The sequence below is a fragment of the Paroedura picta genome, chromosome 12 (genome assembly GCF_049243985.1).
Source record: "Paroedura picta isolate Pp20150507F chromosome 12, Ppicta_v3.0, whole genome shotgun sequence".
Taxonomy (NCBI): domain Eukaryota; kingdom Metazoa; phylum Chordata; class Lepidosauria; order Squamata; family Gekkonidae; genus Paroedura; species Paroedura picta.
Window position 1 is genome coordinate 11,385,677 of NC_135380.1, and position 20,092 is coordinate 11,405,768.

Genomic DNA, 20,092 nt, shown 5'->3' on the forward strand with positions numbered 1-20,092 from the left:
GGAGGTGGCGATATCCCTTGGCAAAAGACTCCCCCCCTGGACTTCAGTAAAATTGTCAAGTGTTGACCGGTCCCGGGTGGTAAAAAGGTTGGGGATCTCTGCTCTACAGGGTCCCCATTAAGTCCGCTGTGACTTGACCGGACTTTTTCGCACCGCCATTAACACATATCACACTAGATATCATTCATCAAAGAGCCACAGGCAGCAGATCCCTGCTGATCGTTTCTTGCAGGCAATGAAAGGCTGCTACCACCATCTGTCGAGGTCATCAGAAAATGGTCTCCGGGTGGTGAAATTATTGGCTGTGATGGCCATGTGTGGGAAGTGAGGCTTCCCAAAATCCTGCACAGGCATCATTCCCCACCGTCACCCACAATAAAACAGGTACCTTGAGATTCGAAAGGAGACCTATGCCTGCCATTCCGATTCAACAGATGTTATGCAGCACTTAAAGACAGGTGGTTTCTAGTTCTGCATTTGATTTTAAAAAGGTAAGAACAAGAGGAGGAGTGCAGCTAGATGTGATCACCTTCCTTTCCCATTGTAGATTCTGAAAAAAAGACTGAACGAGGCTCCCATCTCTGACCCCCCTACGGAACAAGAGAGAGACTCACTGGAAACGCAAAGGGTGGAAGAGACAAACGGGGGAGGGAGGCTTACATGGCTGATGCAGATATCCTGTGTATGTTACAAGAGGTGTTTTGTCTAGTTGCATTCCAAAAGGTCGCTGCTCTGATGAAACTCTTATTTTAACATCAGGCCGACTCACCTTACCGCATTTCTAATCCTTCCTGTAAACCCACTGGGGCTCAGAAGATGAGATTCAGGAACACTTCAGGCAAGGCAGAATCTGACATCCTACTTGACTAATGTTGAGACTGGGGGGGGGGAGAGAAGAAAACCTCTTTTCAATCTACCTTAGATAACCAGAGATTTGCTGGCAAGCCATGCAGAAAAACGGGTCTTTCCAGGTAGCAGAAGCATACCGATAAGCATATGTCTAATCAGGAGTCATCCATAAACTGCTTTAGCAATTGAAACTGTTAATGTAGACAGCCATTCGCTCTGTGTGTGTACATGAAATTATTTACCTTCTCCTTGTCCCGAGTGGCTGCTGGCAATGGGGGGGGGGGGAGTGATGTGGTGTCTTAATATTGGAAGTTAAATGGGATTCTTTTTTTTGAGAGAGTACATCAAGGCATGGGGGGCGGATATAAATGTCTTTACATTTTAAGAAAGATTTAATCCTTTGCCTTGTACAGAAGAGATATTGGCAGGAGCTTTAGCTTCAAAATAATTTTTGATTATTAAATAGAACAAAGCTGGTTTTCCCCTTCTGGTCTTGAATTTCTCCCCCCCCCCCCCCTCTAATGTCTCTGTCTATATCCTATAACTTTTAGGTTTCTCTAGGGGAACATTTGTACGATGCGGAGATGAGCCAAGAGGAACGGTTCTGATATCTGTAGTTTTACTTCTCCTGTGGAGCAGATCCATTTCATGCCTTCCGGATACTAATTCATTATAGTACTAAATAAATATTATGGGGAGGCCAATGAATCTATCCTTGCTGCCTCCCTTATGGAGTGTGGCGTCCAGGTCAACATTTTTTTTTTTAGCTTCTGGACAGATTTTACTGACCAGCTGCTGTTTCAACTCTCATATCCCTGACATATTTAAAAATCTGATTGCTTGTGCTGATTTTCTTCCCCTGTGAGTTTTATCACTTGTATTTTAGCTGGTTTCAATTGCCCTAAGTTGTTTCATGTTTTGCTTTGCTAGACAAGCTATGAGATGAACCAGATGAAAGGCAGGATATAAACATTTTAATAAATAAAGGAAGATGGGGGTGGGGAGGAAAGGCTTCTGACTAGGCCACACTTTGATAGTTTACCAAACCAGCAGCTTCATTTCCTAAACCTGTTTACCTCACAGTCACTGTATCTGAAGAAGGAGTACTTTGAGGTTTATCCAATTGTGTGTTGTCAAAAGGATTTTATTGAGAGGGAAAACCAGGAGGCCTTCATTTGGCCTGGCTCTTGGTCTGATGTGCTGTTTCCCATTGTAAAAGCCAAAATTAAGTGTTTGAAGATCAGCCAAAGACAGCTGAGACGTTAATGAACTGGTCGTTAATTGCAGCAGCCATTGGAAAGAGATTTGTGTACTTGGCTCTGAAGTACCCTGGTGGTTGGCTTTCATGATCTTTGGCCATCGATCTGCGGCTGGGATTGTGGCCTAAAATACTATTGAGAGAGAGCACCTGAATGTAGGCCCTCAGAGGTCATAGAATCATAGAATCATAGAGTTGGAAGGGGCCATACAGGCCATCTAGTCCAACCCCCTGCTCAACGCAGGATCATAGAATCATAGAATCATAGAGTTGGAAGGGCCATACAGGCCATCTAGTCCAACCCCCTGCTCTACACAGGATCAGCCCTAAGCATCCTAAAGCATCCAAGAAAAGTGTGTATCCAACCTTTGCTTGAAGACTGCCTGTGAGGGGGAGTTCACCACCTCCTTAGGCAGCCTATTCCACTGCTGAACTGTCAAAGAAGGCTTGGACTACGAGCGGCTTAGCCATCATAAAATAAAGAAAAGATGACACAAACTGTGTATAAAAACAAGTTGTCTAACTTATAATGCCAAAAGGTGAGGACTGCTTTATCCTTGAGAGTTGAGTCTCCAATATCTGGGTTAGGGATTAGAGACGCTGGATAATCCTGGGATTACTGGAAGGTGGGGCATGATGGGAGGAAGCATTGTTCAATGCAATGACATCACTTCCAGGCCTACACCAATGAGTCTCCCTCTACATTCTTCCTGCTGCATTAAACAGTGGTGAGGGAGAGGAGTGGAAAATCTGGCCACCCTACTAGGGGAGTCAACTTGGTTTAATAAAGGAACAGTTGGAACTATCAAAAAGTTCATCGTATAGACATTAAAGCTCCTAATGTATCTAGCCCATATACATAGCCTTGCACATTATGAGTTCTTTTTCAGTCACACAGTGAAGAGCCTTACACAGTGGTGGCAATGAACACCAAGTCAACATTTTTTTAAAAAATATGCACAATCCTTCAAATCTTCGATAGCCAATCAGAAGCCTTGCTGGGCAAGAACTCCACCTGGCCATTCCTATTTTCTAAAAACATCTTATAGGCCCCAGGGTGGTGTCAGCAGGCACTATGGTGCCCATCGGAGACCTCGACATAGTTCTTTTAAGCAGTCCAAAGCTTACAGATGCAATTCCCAGAATCTGCATACATACATGAAGCTGCCTTTAATTGAATCAGAGCAGAGGTGCAACAATTTAAACATTGTCTACCCTCGGAGAAGTCACAGTAGGTCCACACTCAACCATATTAGAGGGCAGAGTACTTTAAATTCCAAATTAGGGATTCTCTACCCCCCGCCCAAAAAAAAAAAACCCTGTCTGAAATCTACATGGATGCACATGCGGTGGGCTTTTTGGCCTGTTTGTTTGAAGATTTGGTGATTGCATAAGCACTTATGTTTTGCATATGTGGTTGCAACAATAAACTGCCTCAATCCACGTGGAATTCCCTACTGCAAGATGGGGGGATGGCCACCAGCTTGGAGGGCTTTTTTAAAAAAAGGATTCTTACAAATTCACAGAGGAGGATCCCTGACCACATCTGTTAGCCATGATTATTAAAAAGGAACCAGATGTTGGGGACAGATGGGGAGGGCTGTTGCTCTTATCCCCTGAGGTTCCTGGAAGCAACTGGATAGCCAGAGTCAAAAGCAGGATGATAGGCCAAATCAGCCTGGCAGATATAGATATAACAATACATAAGTTACAAGCCTGCTTGCCCACATATTCCTGCGCTTGGACATTTGTGTCATCTTGATGCCAGTGTGGAGGTTTAGGTTAGCCTATCAATATATTTCTTTAAGATTCCAGCCTACAAGAATGTCCCTATCTTTCCATCTGTGAATAAACCACTAAAAAGATCTCTAATCTCCAACCTCATAACAGCAGGATGATGGACAGCACAAGGCTCAGTCAATTTATGGCAACCCTGTAGAGTTTCCAAGGCAAGAGATGAAGAGAAGTGGTTGCCACTGTCTGCCTCTGCATGGAGTGGAGGGTTTTTTGGGGAAGAAGAAGAAGATACATGAATGTACCACAATGCCAGAAGATCCTAAAGCACACAGAGGTTGCACTATGAGACCCAAGTCAGACCAAAACACCCATGGTGAAATTACCATTATCAGGAGCTGTCATTATACCAAGAGCGTTAAGTTTATCTAGCAAAGCTATCCAGCATAGGTTACCCATTGTGGGAACTGAATGCTGCATTGGTTACTACTGTCTATCAGATCTTGGAACCTACGCAGGGTCAGAACTTGGGTGGGAGACCACCAAGAAGACTTTGAAGAGCAAAGCAATGGCAAGCCTCCTCTGCTTCTCACTTGACAACCCTATGGAATCGCCAAAGTTTGTGACTTGATGGCATCACACACACACACACATTAGTGTAAATCTAACACTTTTTTGGTCATCTACAAAACCATCAGTGTTGGTTGCTGGTGGAGGTTAACCTTCTATTCCTTCCAGCATCTAACCAGGAATAAGGGAAACGTTCAGCTGGTAACCCATCCATCACCAGTAAAATAATTTCCCCCAGGCCTAATCCTTATTACGAAGCAAAATGAAGCTGCCGTTTTTAGCAGCAGATGTTAGAGGGAGTCTCACTTTCCCATTTCCTCTCCTGTACGTTCTCTCTCTTCCCCTCCCTCTCCCACTGCTGTCACTACACACACACACAAATGGACTCAAGAGGAGGGATGACTCCACTTTAACTTATTGTCTCAGCGGTGAAAATGACTGTGAAATTGTCATCGATTTCTCCTCTCATCAATACCTCCTGCCCTGACATGCTAAAAAGTCCGTTGCGGTTTCGGATGAAGATATTACCGCAATCACGAGATAAATGACAAGCCGCTCAGGAAATATGGCTGCAGAGATCTGTCATTCACAAACTGGCCAGAAATAATTTTCCCAGGAATGAAAGGCTTTCGAAATCACAAAGTCAATACTCAGCAGGCTGAGCACCAAAGATCGTGTGTGAGCTCTGAATCTGTCGGCAATATGAATTTTATGTAAATAACATAAGCCTGGAATAATGATGTTTATCTGCAGAACCACAACACATATCTAGAATCATAGAATCATAGAATCATAGAATCATAGAATCATAGAATCATAGAGTTGGAAGGGGCCATATAGGCCATCTAGTCCAATCCCCTGCTCAATGCAGGATCATAGAATCATAGAATCATAGAGTTGGAAGGGGCCATACAGGCCATCTAGTCCAACCCCCTGCTCAACGCAGGATCTACATTTCTCGAGATCAAATACATTTCCAGGATCTGCCAAGGAACAGAGGTGCCGGGATAACTGGAATAATCAGCCGCATTTCTCACTTTCAGCCCATACAAGGGTTGAAATAAGTGAAAGGGTCTGCTGATGCTTCAGCTTAACTAAATAAATCAAAGCCGTGGCATTTCTGTCGGAGGACGCAGAAGGCTTCAAAGCATGTATGAACTCTTGGGCCTTGGTTGAGCAAGCAGTATCCCAGCACTTGGCCATGTATATTACTGTCCATTAACCTGGGCGTTTCCTACAAGAGGCGAGACATGGGTGGTTATCCCACTGCTGTGACATAGCGCACTAGTGATGCTCTCCCATGGCAGGTTTTGCTGCATTTTCCCTGTACCCAATCCTTGGCAGGTGCCAGTCCCACCTGCCATGCCTCCATTTTAATCAGGGTTTTTATTTATTTTTACAGACATTTGTGCATCAGATTTCCTGAATTTTCAGGGGGGGGTTTAAGTACCCCCTTTCATTGTAGGTATTTTCACGAGAACGTAGACATGCCTGCTCACAGCCTTGCAGCTACCCTGATGAGGAATATACCATCTGGCTGTGCTGCTTCCTAGGAACACATTTGACTCCTGCTGCTCATCTTCAAGTCTTTTGGTACATTTTGTTCCTCAGTATTTCCAGAATATGTTTATGGCACGACTCCTGGCACTGATGTGAAGTACCTAATTTATTAGCAAGGGCTACATTACGGGTGATGTTTTCCTTTCAGAGATGTACGGGGGAAGCAGAAGTAATGGCGTACATTGATGCGTACAACAGCTGCTTAAATGACCCTTTCTCCTTGGAATTTCTATACCTGTTTGGAAGCCACTGTGCTGTTTTTGTACAACACAGCGAAAGGAAATATTGTGAGCACCATAGCAAGCCCAGTACGGTCTTAGAGTAAGGTCAGCCAAACAGAATATCTTTCTCCCTCATGGAAAACAGCAGCCTGATAGTCCAACCATTTATCTATTTATTATATTTATATACTGCCCTAGCCTCTTGTGGCGCAGAGTGGTAAGCAGCCGACATGCTGTCTGAAGCTCTGCCCATGAGGCTGGGAGTTAAATCCCAGCAGCCGGCTCAAGGTTGACTCAGCCTTCCATCCTTCCGAGGTCGGTGAAATGAGTACCCAGCTTGCTGGGGAGTAAATGGTAATGACTGGGGAAGGCACTGGCAAACCACCCCGTGTTGAGTCTGCCATGACAACGCTAGAGGGCATCACCCCAAGGGTCAGACATGACCCAGTGCTTGCACAGGGGATACCTTTACCTTTACCTCTACTGCCCTCCCCTGAGGCTCAGAGCGGTTTACATAAAGCTTAGCAGAACAGGGAATAGCACATATAACTCAGTAGTTGTAAACAGTAACAATACAGTGATGACCATAGAACAGTATGATGGAACAATAGAACAGTCAGATCTTGGAAGCTAAGCAGGGTGGGCCACAGTTAATATTTGGATGGGAGATCACCAAGACCGAAAACTCCCAAGACGATCAAGAAGTTTGCAATGATTCCTGCAAACTGGTTGGAGTATTTATTTGTTTGTTTGTTTGTTTCGATTTATATACTGCTGTTCCCCAGATGGGCTCACAATGGTTTACAATAATAAAAAGTAAAAACACAATAAAACCATCCCTTATAATAAACAGCAACTAAGGCGGCAGGCGATCAATAATCCACTATATCCTACCCTTCTCGCCCAGCCCGAGGCCAACCCATCTACCGTTGGGAGTGAGGTGCCAGATCTGATAACACCATAGGGCTCCTCAGATCAAATATCGGGACCCCACCCTGGCCTCAACCACACGCCTGGCAGAAGAGCTCCATCTTGCTGGCCCTGCGGAAAGCTGACAATTGGGAAAGACTGCCCAAAACCCAAAGAAGACATGTCCTTCATGGCATCTTTTAAATTTTAAGCAGGAAATGGAGGAGGGGAGCAAAGTCCATGAAGTGGCTACGAACAAGGGCATCATTATGCCCCGAGATTACCCATAACCCTCCGCGGAATGCCCACAGCATCCCAGGATGTGGCCTCGGCATGACCTCCGACCTCCTCTATCAGACAAAGAAAGTGGTAGGGATGATGCCAGGATCCCCCACAGAGGGTGGCCACGATGGAGCCAGATGCCAAAGGAGAGACAGGCCCCCAGGGCCGCCCCAGCATCACATTTCAGCTCACCAGGTCGCAGAGCAGGCAGGCGAGCCAGACCACGAGATAAAAGCTGCCTTGAAAAGAAGAATGAATACCTTGTGGGAATATCTTCTCCCACCAGGCACGTTTTAGGCTTTCAGGCCCAATTAGGTGGAAAACAGCGAATGTGCCTGAAATCCAAAGAGAAACTCATTCAACGGTTGGCACACTCGCCCGCTGATGAATTGCGCCACGTCACCCAAATATTTTTTCAGCGACTGTCACCACACAAACTCAAACACTGCTCATGGATATATAATCTTGTGTTTTTTTAAGTATATTGAAAACCCTGCAGACAAGTTCTCCATTAGTTAAAAAGAAAAAGCTCAAAGCCATCCACTTTTTTAAAGGGGAGACAAGCAGGCAAGAAAGCCCCTCCTTCTCCAGCACCCAGCTTTCTTAACCATTATTTTCTCAGCCCAAGGCCAAAATTTAGAAAAAACAAAAGAAAACATACGTTCTCTCTTCCTTGCTATGGATTACTTTAATTATTCATTGACCGATAGCAACATGCAATCACATGGTTGTTCATCATTTTTCATGAAAACAAGCACCCTCCAACACCTTAAGAACAGGGGTAGTCAACCTGCGGCCCTCCAGATGTCCATGGACTACAATTCGCATGAGCCCCTGCCAGCCTTTGCTGGCAGGGGCTCATGGGAATTGTAGTCCATGGACATCTGGAGGGCTGTAGTTTGACTACCCCTGCAGAAGAACACTGCCTACCTAACCAGCTTGGTTTTCTGCCACATCTACAAAACACTGTCCGCTAAGGAAATGGGAGAGAAATGACATTGCCGTCTGTGACACACAGCCCTAAGCCAAAACAAAATCAGAGTCCAGTGGCACCTTTAAGACCAACAAAGATTTATTCAAGGCATGAGCTCAGTCTTAAAAATGCCACTGGACTCTGATTTTGTTTTGTTGTGCTGCTTCAGACCAACACGGCTACCCACTTGAATCTAGCCCTAAACCAGATCGCCTCTTTTGAATTTCTAGTTTTTATTCTCCAGTCAGGAAAAAAAAAAAGACTTTCCGCTTCTGGGTGGGTTGGGGGATGGCTTCAATGGATTTCATCCTGAAGACACGAGTCACATAGAAAACCCAGCCTACTAAAATACGACACCTGGATTTCGTCTGCCTCATTCCTCTTCCCAAGAGCAACAGCATATTCAGGTTTTCCAACTATTATTCAACAAGCTAATTGGAGCAAACATTACATTCTGCAGAACATGGGGCAGCTGCTGTTTCACGCCACGTAGCTGGCTGGAAACCGGTCTGACCAAATCTCTCCCTTCTAGATACATCTAAATGCCTGTACCCTGTTCTCTCTCTTACTGCCCTTAAGCCCAGAGAAGAACCGGAGATGGTAGAATTCCTATCTGCAATCTGCAACAGTCTTAAAATGGCAATTCAGGAAAACTGATGGGTTCTGGAGGGAGGTGTACACCTGTTCACATCACAAAAAAAGCCCACAGCACCTCTAGTAGCCTAATTAGTCAAGCTATAGCCCTCAAGAAGTAAAGTGAATTAGCAGGAGATAATCAGAAGGTTAGCTGCATCATAAGGATTAACCAGGTTTTATTACAGCATTAAAAACTTGGTTGGATTAGGATCTACTTGATCAACTGCAATGTTTATGAGCACTACGCTTACGCTGAAATTAAGCCTTATGAGTATTTAAGGTGCCACTGGACTCCTGTTCAATCTTCCATTATTATTTTTATTGCACCAGGTATGGCATGAAACGCAACGACAGCACATTCAAACGTCACCACCAAGAAAGGACAGAAACCGTTCCCCACAGCAGTAATGGCGCAGCATCTGATGGAAGTAGGATCTAGCTTCCCCAAAAGCTTGTGCTAGGGATGTAGGTCATCTTTCCACTGCAATAAACAAGTAAATGGAGAGGTTTTGACTTCTCAATACAACAGTTTCGTACTAGCCGGACGACCAACTTTGCCTCAGCCTCCCACTGTCTGAAGAAGATCAAGATTTTGGACCACTTGAGAAAGAAAGGGAACAGGTTTGGTAGTTGTGCCCCCGATTTTAAGGACCGGCTGAGACGCAGTTGCCCGTGATGTAAGACTTCCAAGCTGTCCCATGGTTCCCCACAAGTCTGGCCAAGAAGTGAGAGAACTCAGTAACAGCAGCCTGCCTCTGATGCAGCTGTGGAGCTGTCCCCCAGCACCATTAAGGGAATGTCTAGGCCAGGGGTAGTCAAACTGCGGCCCTCCAGATGTCCATGGACTACAATTCCCAGGAGCCCCTGCCAGCGAATGCTGGCAGGGGCTCCTGGGAATTGTAGTCCATGGACATCTGGAGGGCCGCAGTTTGACTACCCCTGGTCTAGGCCAGGGGGCTCATGGGAATTGTAGTCCATGGACATCTGGAGGGCCGCAGTTTGACTACCCCTGGTCTAGGCCAGGGGGCTCCTGGGAATTGTAGTCCATGGACATCTGGAGGGCTGCAGTTTGACTACCCCTGGTCTAGGCCAGGGGGCTCATGGGAATTGTAGTCCATGGACATCTGGAGGGCCGCAGTTTGACTACCCCTGGTCTAGGCCAGGGGGCTCATGGGAATTGTAGTCCATGGACATCTGGAGGGCCGCAGTTTGACTACCCCTGGTCTAGGCCAGGGGGCTCATGGGAATTGTAGTCCATGGACATCTGGAGGGCTGCAGTTTGACTACCCCTGGTCTATGCCTTTGAGCTTGGGCTGACCTGCCATGAAAGCCATGGGATGAGGTAAGACACACACTTCATAGATTTCACAATCCGAACTGCCTTCCTGCATGATCCCAGGCAATATTCAAGGCGCCAACAATAATTTAGAAAGCCATTTATCGCTGCTTATTACACCGATTCCAATAAAAGAATATTACTCTCTTATTGATGTCGACCTGTGACAAATTCCTGGATACATAGATCTGCAAGCAAATCCCTGCTCTATAATTACATTTCTACCCATCCACTCCTCCAATTAGGTTAGGGAAATGTAAAACTCGCTCTCCCACCCACCACTCTTATGCCCACAATCACCCTGTGAGACAGATTCACTGAGAAGACGCCACTGGCCTGAATGAGCTTCATGTCAGAAGGAGAATTTCAATGTCTATCTAAGGGTGGCCAAACTGTGGCTCTCCAGATGTCCATGGACCACAATTCCCATGAGCCCCTATGCTGGCAGGGGCTTGTGGGAATTGTAGTCCATGGACTTCTGGAGAGCCACAGTTTGGCCACTCCTGGCCTATGCCGTGCCATCTCCTATAGTTAGTATCAGACCAGATTGTGGCCATCTCCAGTGTGCAATGTGGGGCAGTAGCATTTGTAGGGCAGGAACAGCAGGGCAGGAGATGCTTCCTGCTCTCACAGTAGCACTCCTTGCAACCATTCTTCTTGCCACCGTTTGAATGGAAGGATGGCCTGAGAACCAGGCTGGAGGAACAGGAGCTGGTGGAGGGAACTGCAGGGGGAAACGGCAGGCCAGGAGAAAAAGCAGCACATGTTCTGCAGCTCAATGGAAGAGCCTCTGCTTTGCATGCAGAAAGCCCCAGGCTCAAACTCTGGCATCTCCAACAGAAACAACCAGGTGATGTGAAAGGGTTCTGCCTGAGACCCCGAGAGCCACTGAGAGTCTGATTAGGCAACAGGGACCTTGGCGAACCAAGGATCCAATTCACTATAAGGCAGCTTCACATCCCTCATCCACAGCTTTCTGTGGTGGAAAACAGTCTCCTGTACCTGTTACCAATGCAAAGTCCTGGTTTGCAGGAACATGAATTGAGCTTTGTCAGTAAGATGCTCCAATTGCGGGATATCCACAATGCCTAGCAAAATGTCTCCTTGTGCAGCTCAGAAATCCAAACGGATGGGCATTTTTGTATGGGTAGTATGCTCTTTTTTGTTACTGCATGGCAGTGATCCTTCTGGTACCCAAATCCTCAGCTAAGAGCTAATTCCCGACATGCTGAGAGCCAATTGGGGACCCCTGCGCTATTCCTTTTACGATATATTCCTCTCCTTGTATTGGTCCATTTGGATTTCATAAGAATTTGTATCGTGCTCTCTTCCCTTCCTTTTAGTCAGTATCTATAGCATTTTAAGTACACGAAAAATACATTTATTTCTTCTGCTGCTTTCCCCCTTTTAAATAAACAACTACTCCTCTGCCTTGAGTGGCTACACTGCTAATCTCACGGATACAAAACAAGGGATGCCTCCGACTGATTACACACATGAGAGCCCTCACAATGAAATCAATTTCACGCTGCACTTCCTGTGCGCTGCCACATTAATCCCTTTGTGACACAGGCATCAGCCACTTGGGAATCGAACACGTGTAACAGCGGCAGGATCAGCATGGCGCAACGCAGCCATTGTGCTAGATGGAAGCCACAGGACGGGTAATTGGTCTGTTGCCTCTCTGAACAGAAGGTTTCTTCTCCTCTATAATCTGGGGGAAGGATGCTCTCTTCCCAATGCTGAAGTTTGCAAGAGGACTTCCTGGCCTTTTTTTTTCAGATTTAAAAACCATGGGATGCCAAAACTGACTGCCACGGCTTGGTGCTAGCGAAGTATTTTGCATAGTACGCATATCAGTTTGCGAGAAAAAAATTTAGCAACAAGGATTAAAAACAAGAACAACGTAGGGTCGCCAAATGTATTGGGTTGACTTGAGTTCATATGTTCCTGGAGCTCACATCTTCAATCATGAGAATCCAGGATTGTGTAGTAGTTAGAATGGCATTAAGGGGGGGGGGCAATTAGGCTTGGATAAGCCTGAAAATACTTAAGTCAATGCTGGGGGTGGGTGGGGAATGAGCCCGCCAAGCAGCTGATTGAGAATCAACTGTCTTCCGGGCTCTTTAAATGCCTCCCCCTGGACTTCTCCCAGGCTACACAGAGCCTGGTCTCTGCAGCCTCAAAGAGGTCTGTGGGGAGATACTTAAAGACCCAACCAAACAGCTAGTCCTAGAGGCATTTAAAGGGACCAAGATCCCTTTAAATGCCTCCAGAGCCACCAAACAGCTGATCCCCAAAGAGGCTTCTCTCCACTGCAGGATCAGCTGCCTCACAGCTATTTCAGCTGAATTGCTTTCACAAATTGGCCAAACTCCAATTGATCTACTGAATCAGTGATTTGGTTGATTCCAGTTGTACCAAATCAGGAAACCTCAAATCCAAAAGTACCAATTTTTTTCTCGGTACACACCCCTATGTCGGACTACAATCTGGAAGACCCAAATTTAAATCCCAATCTGTCATGGATGCTTGTTGAGTAACCGTTGGCCTGTCGTACTCTCTGCTTGTACTTTCTCACAGGAATGTTGTTGTTGTGAGCATAAAATGAAGGCTGAGAGAATAATGTATGACATTCTGCACTCTTGAGATGAAGGACAAGATGAAAATGTACTGATGACATTAGAAGCCACTTTGGGTCCACAGTGGAGAGTAAAACAGGACATAAATATTTAAATACACACCTAACTCAACTAATTACAATGAAGGTTAGTTAAGTTAAAAAGCGGGAAGCCTCATTATTATGGGGAGAAACAGGGCAGTCTGCAGAATTCATTCCTCCACATAGTTCGATTTGCTGCCTTTAGTTGTTCTCAATGGTTTTCCAATCTGCTCAAATGGTCCAGATAAGCCCAAACTTTTCAGCGCTGGAAAACTGAGCAGGGTCAGCCATACTAAGTATTTGGATGAGAGACCAGACAGGAAAATCTCTGCTATGTAGAGAAAAGCAATGGCAAACCACCTCTGCTCATCTCTGGCCTTGAACACCCCAAGAGGGGTTCAGCATAAGTCATCCTGGTGGCACTCAGTTGGTCCATTTTTGTCATGCTCTTTTCCTGTGGCACAGAGGGCAACACAGACAGTTCTTCCTTCCACAGCTTAATCCTCACAATGTTCCTGAGAAATAGGTTAGGCAGCACGAAGACTGGCCCAGAATCACCCACAGAGCTTCATGGTCAAGTGGGGAATTGAGCCCAGGTCTTCCCCATACCACTTTTGCATTCCAACCACCATAACACCACAACTGTCCTTCTGCCAGTCCCTTCACTCATACTCCTGGTTCGTCTCCTGCGCCCACTGCACACAACAGATAAGGCTGGGGAAAAGGGACCAGTGGAGAAATGCAGCAGACAACAAGATGGCTGCCTTCAACCCACCAACTATATGCTCTCAGAGGTCGGCTGGAACTCCATTTTGCCAAGTGGCAAGTCTAATGCAAAGTTATGCATCCCCTGACACATAGGAGGCACACACGGATGCAATTATGTCTTCAAACCTATTACTCCAGTAATCCTGCATTTCCCTGCCTCTGCTCTGCATCCAAATCCTGGTTGCTTCCCGTCCATCCAATGAAGAATCAGTACTGCCATGCACACCTACCCACATGAGCCCTGGGTACCCAGCTTACCCAGCCTCTATGGTAAAGGAGGACTGTTCCTCCAAACACTGCTGAGTTCAGCTAAATTCTTTTTTCCCCTCTTTTTCACTTATCAGAACAACAAAGGATGTTTTGGCTGTGACGCACCATGACATAATCCTCCGGGAGTCATTACCTCACGACCCAGAGATCCTGCAACAGCTGCGTGAGAAACAGAAACCAGACCGGCAAAAACTCTTTCCAGCATCCAGATGCAGCAATGGGGGAAGGCTTTACCAGTGGATTCCTGCCTGTCACACAGTGATCAAACCTCAGAGCCACTGTTAGATTGAAGAGAAGAAGAAGAAGAGTTGGTTCATATATGCCGCTTTTCTCTACCCGAAGGAGTCTGAAGGTGGCTTACAGTCACATTCCCTTTCCTCTCCCCACAACAGACACCCTGTGAGGTAGGGAAGGCTGAGAGAGCCCTGATATCACTGCTCGGTCAGAACAGCTTCATCAACGCCGTGGCAAGCCCAAGGTCCCCCAGCTGGTTGCATGTGGGGGAGTGCAGAATCGAACCTGGCATGCCAGATTAGAAGTCCGCACTCCTAACCACTAACTGTCAATCATAAACCAGTTCCCCAGTTAAAACATCAGCAGGTCCAGCTCTGGGTGGCCCACGCCTTCTCCAGCTTTGGCTCACAGGATGTCCACAGATGTCCTGTTGCGCTTCAGCGGCATTGGTGGTTTCCAAAGGATGGGTGTCCTTGCCCTTAAAAGGGCATAGTTAAGAGACAGGAACAAAAGATCATTGAAAACCTTCCACTTCCTCCTTTTACCACCACCAACGCCACCATCCTGCATCTAACTATTGCTCAGAAACGATCTGTTTTCAATAGACCAGGAGCTGCCTTCACTAATAAGTCACAGACTCCAGACTGGAACCCAAAGCTGCAGGGATAGATACTGTATACTCAGGGCACAGACCATGTACCTAGATGAAAGCCTGACCTGTTTTCTGGAAGATCGTTAAATCCTTCACAGTCAGAGCAAATCTCTGAAAAAATATACACTCTGTGGTAGATATTCTGAGAACAGAGTCACGGAAGGATTTAAGAAAAAGGCACCTCCTAACATGTCAGAATATAAACGTAATACGTACAACGTCCTCCTCTTTACCACCAAGGCTCTCTCATCTGGTTCCAGCTGAAAAAACAGCCAGTAAATCAGGAAGCTAAGCAGGGTTGACTTGTGTTTAGTATTGGGATGGGAGACTACCAAGGAAGGAAGTCCAGGTCATGACACAGAGGCAAACTATCTATGAATGGTTTGAACATTACTCTTGAGGTTGCCCCTTTCAACTGTGATTTGTTGGCATGCACTAGAACAGCGTTTCTCAACTTTTTTATCACTGAGAAACCCCTGAAATATGTTTCCGGCTTCAAGAAACCAGAAGTGGAGCGATTGTACAGAGTATGGTTGGGAAGCAGAGCTGTGGACACGCCCACCTGGGGCCACTCCCCTTCCCACCCCTTCCGGGCCCATCATTGGCCATTTTCAGAGGGGGGGGGTAGTCAACATGACCAAATATCTGCATGTCAACTGTTAAATGTTTAACAACATTTTAAAAATATATTGAAAATTAATTAACTCCCAACCATTCCAGAATCTCTTACAGCAGGAGTAGTCAACCTGTGGTCCTCCAGATGTTCATCGTGGACTACAACTCCCATGAGCCCCTGCCAGCATTTGCTGGCAGGGGCTTATGGGAATTGAAGTCCATGAACATCTGGAGGACCACAGGTTGACTACCCCTGCTTTACAGCATCGTCAAGAAACCCCAGGGTTTCATGAACCCCTGGTTGAGAAAGCCTGCACTAGAAAATTAAACAACACTCCTGGCCTTTTTGGTCAGTTACAAAGTTCATATTGCATTGCCTACACAGGACCTTTCTAGTACCACCTGGAGGTTAGTAACCCCATCATGATCCAAGCACATCAAACACGGGACTCAGCCGCAAGGTCAATGATCTCCTACACAAACACCCCCAATCCCCAGTCTCAAGCTCACTGGTTCACCAATAGCTTGGTCTTCCACAGCCATCAAAACAAAGCCAGCATACGGCCAAGTAATTGGTAGCCTGGCCCCTGTTCCTTTCTGTCTTGTGCAGCAAATCCAGTCTTCTTATGCCTCAACAGACTAACACGGCTCCCCCTCTAATGGCAAGCACGTCCCACCGCTCAGTCAAAACTGAGCGCGCACACACACCATCTCCTCACTTCTTCTGCTTTGTCCAAAGCCCTCTGTTATCAGCCTCATTTCAGCAGAGTGTGCTGGAAGAAGCTGGGAGGGTGAAGGGAGGAGCTGGCACAGCGCTCCCCTCCACTGGTATGAATAGACTCCAGCTGACCCAGTTTAAATCATTGCCTCCCCTTCTATTTGGAAGCCAACGCCTTTGCTCCATGCTCCTCCCTACCCCCAGCCCTCTTTGAAAAGAAAAAAGCACGAGCCCCGTGGAGCATTTGATCTCGTAATCTGTCATCAAACACTTCCAGAAATCTTAAACATCTCGCCCCGAAACTGCTGGACAAAATAAAAGCTGATTATTTAATATAAGCAAGGGTGGGGGAAACGCATCTAGAATGATTCCCCCCCCCTTTTTTTGTGGCAAATCTCAAAATAGCACAAGCAAGCTGCCAGGGCAGCTTAAGCAGCAGGTGTGCCGGTCATGTTTAACCGGAAAGCTTCATGTCCAAGGAAGCCAATCAGCAGTTGCAAAGCTGAAAAGAACAGTCTTCTAGCATGGGAGGGAAGGAGGAGGAGATTGCAAGCACAGCTTGAAATACTGACACATATACCGAGAAATCTACCACTAAGCACTACAGAAGAGCCAGGGATTCGTTTCGGGAGAGTGAGCAATTCCAGGTTCACTGAGCAAGGTTTGCAGAATCGAGACCAAATGGCAAACGCAGTGTCCACTAAAAGGAATTCCTGGGGAGAGATCCGCTCTGAAAAACTTGCTAGTGCCAATTACTAAGTATATAATTATGTCTCTCTTAGCTTTCTCAGCCCCAGCAATCTCACAAGGTGCATGCTGTGGGGAGAGGAAAGGCAAGCCGATTGTAGGCCACTTCCAGACTACTTGAGGTAGAGACAAGCGAGGTATTAAATCCTCTTTTAATCTCAGAAGGGCCCTGCGAGGTCAAGCAGGCTGGGAGAGTGTGACTAGCCCCAGATTGGCCCAGTAAACTTCATCAGTATGCAGGGGCTTGAACTCAGACTGCCCAAGACCAACACTGTAATCTGTTTCCCATTAATCTACAGCAGCAGAAAAGAGCAAGAGTTCAGAAGCAACTTACATATGAACACTTCTTCAGTGACTCACCTCTTCTGTGAGTCATAAAAGCCCATACGCTGCCACAGATTTTGTTAGTCTTTATGGTGCTACTGGACTCTGAACTCTTTTCTAGTGTACCCAAAGGTGGCTCTGTATAACCCAGAGATTCCCAACCAGAGTCCTGGGGAACCCTGGGCTAACATGAGAGGTTTTGTGGCCGTTCCCAGAAGTTCGGATGCTTGCTGGCATCACTAGACATCATTAGAGCCCACTTCCTCTGTTGGTCTACAGGCCTAGTCTCCCTCTTTGCAATGGAAATGGGAAATGATTGATCAGTTGACCGGCTCCCACATCTTACTTCCATGCTCACTTCTCTGAAGGGGCATGTCACCGTTTCCAGGGTACCTCAAAGCCTGAAAAATATTTCAAGGGCTCTTCCACAGTCAAAAGGTCGGAAAAGGCTGGTGTAACATAGACTCATAGAATCATAGAGTTGGAAGGGGCCATGCAGGCCATCTAGTCCAACCCCCTGCTCTACGCAGGATCAGCCCAAAGCATCCTAAAGCTTCCAAGAAAAGTGTGTCTCCAACCTTTGCTTGAAGACCATTTGCAATACACTGATGGTGCCCCAGGAATAGAAATACAGACGCTTTTTTCCCCCCAGAATGACAGAAACTCCTCTGCCTTTTTTTTTTTTTTTACAAACCTTGGCTACACTCTTTTCGTAATGCCTCCATGGCAGCATCGACAACACAAGGCAGTCTGCATTGTCAAAACTCTCACTTGGTAACCTATAGCAATAAGCCCTTCATCGTGTAGAACCAGGAGAACAGACAAAGGACCCCAAGGAACAACAACAGACCTGCCCAGGCATTTGTCCATCAATTAAGATATTCCAACAGGTTCCCATTAGGTGCCACTTCAGGTAGTGGTTAGAGATGGAAAGGGGGAAAAAGCCCAAATGTCATTATTTACTATTTCCGAAAGCATGTACATATGCATGTCCATAAACACCTCTTTTCTCTAACATGCATGCTTATGCATGCAAACACATAAGTTTGCAGTACAGGATGCACAGTAGTGTAGTACAGGATGCACAGAGTGCTGTTTCATGCATTGTAGTGCTATGCCTTTAAGTCAAAGTTAAAGTGACCTGTCTTGGTTGTTAAATGAGAGGAGGACAGGCAGAACGCTCCATACAGCACACAAGGGGCTGTTTTCAGTGTGACGGAAGGTACTGTCCTGTTGCAACCAATATCTGGAATCCCAAAGGGTTTTCAAGGCAAGAGATGAACAGAGGTGGTTCACCATTGCCTGCTGCTGTGTAAAAGCCCCGGCATTCCTTGGTAGTCTGCTATCCAAATACTGACTCGGACCAGCCCAGCTTAGTTACTAATCTCATGAGATCGGGCCAGCCTGGTCAGAACATTCAACAATGCGTATTAATGTCAAAGAGAACAGTGCCTCAAAACTCTACCATTGTTATAAAGGCTTTATTTTCGTATGAACTGTCATAGAATCATAAAGCTGGAAGGGACTTTGGGGTCATCTAGTCCAACCCCCTGCACTATACAGGACACTCACATCCCTCTTGCTCGTCCACTGTCACCTGCCACCCCTTTGAACCTTCACAGAATCAGCCTCTCCGTCAGATGGCTCTCCAGCCTCTGTTTAAACATTCCCAAAGATGGAGAGCCCACCACCTCCCGAGGAAGCCTGTTCCACTGAGAAACTGCTCTAACTGTCAAGAACTTCTTCCGGATGTTTAGATGGAATTTCTTTTGAATTAATTTCATCCCAAAGTGATGAATCTTTTTGGTGGTGGCACCACCATTATGGAAAGACCTTCTTACTGAAACTTGCCCAGCGCCTCTTTTACTGCTATCTGGGCATCGGGTTAAGCTTTGTTTCATGCCTCCACGTCCTTCCTTTTTATGCTTTTGCTCCTTTTAGGTGGTTGCTGGATTTATTTATTGATTCATGCTTGAAAACTTTCCAGGCCCTTTCTGGAACCGAAAGGAGGGATTACAATTGTTTCCAATAAAATAAATGTTAAGATAAATGTCACCCCTACAGAAGAAGTCTCATTTGTCATGAAGTATAATGCTCAGCCACCCACTCACCCTGGTTTTTTGTCTTTTTCACTGGGCCATCAATTATCCACTTCAAGCAGAAGGTTATATATCTACAGCTTAAAAGGGAAGAATAGAGGAGCTTGCCAGTGTACCGCGGCTGATACCAGAGAAAGGCTCCCTTTGTCTTTGTCCCTCCTGGCCAGGCTTCAGCAGAGTCCCACAAGATAGCTCTGAGTTGCTTCTAATTATTTATGCTTGCCTTTGGGGTGAGGGACAGTTTTAATATCTTCACACACACACATACCAGCCAGCTCTTGCTTGGACAGGAAACTGGTTCTGTTAATGTCACAGTCTTCAGGGAAGACTGCAGGGAACCATTAGAGATTAGGAAACAAACTCTGGGTGAAATCATTTTAAAGCATGAGTCGGCCAAAGTAGTCGCTAGATGAAGCTTGACAGACAGAAACAATTCTATGTATATTTTGACTGGACCAGCAGGAAAAGCACGGAGAATTCCCCTCCTCTCCCCACCCTGGCTGTTTCCTTTAGGGCCAGAAAAAATATTCCAGACTTTCCAAAGGCAGTATCAAGTGGGGAATCCAGCCTCTAGGATCTAGGGATTTCCTGGAATTACAGACCATCTCCAGACTACAGAGATCAGTTCCCTGGAGAAAACAGATGCTCTGGAGGAGAGACTCTCTGGCATCATGC

General features: G+C 46.2%; 1 protein-coding gene across 6 annotated transcripts in view; it reads right to left on the reverse strand.

The window, feature by feature from the left end:
• The window catches only part of ST3GAL4 (ST3 beta-galactoside alpha-2,3-sialyltransferase 4), a 134,293-nt gene that overhangs the window by 76,744 nt on the left and 37,457 nt on the right, over window positions 1-20,092 (reverse strand). The window contains exon 1 of one of the 6 annotated variants that reach the window (XM_077306910.1): window positions 16,238-16,348. The exons of the other annotated variants lie outside the window; for them this stretch is intronic. The gene's annotated coding sequence lies outside the window, so the exon portion shown is untranslated. Of the gene's footprint in view, window positions 1-16,237; window positions 16,349-20,092 lie in introns of those variants that run through there. 6 annotated transcript variants of the gene reach the window in all.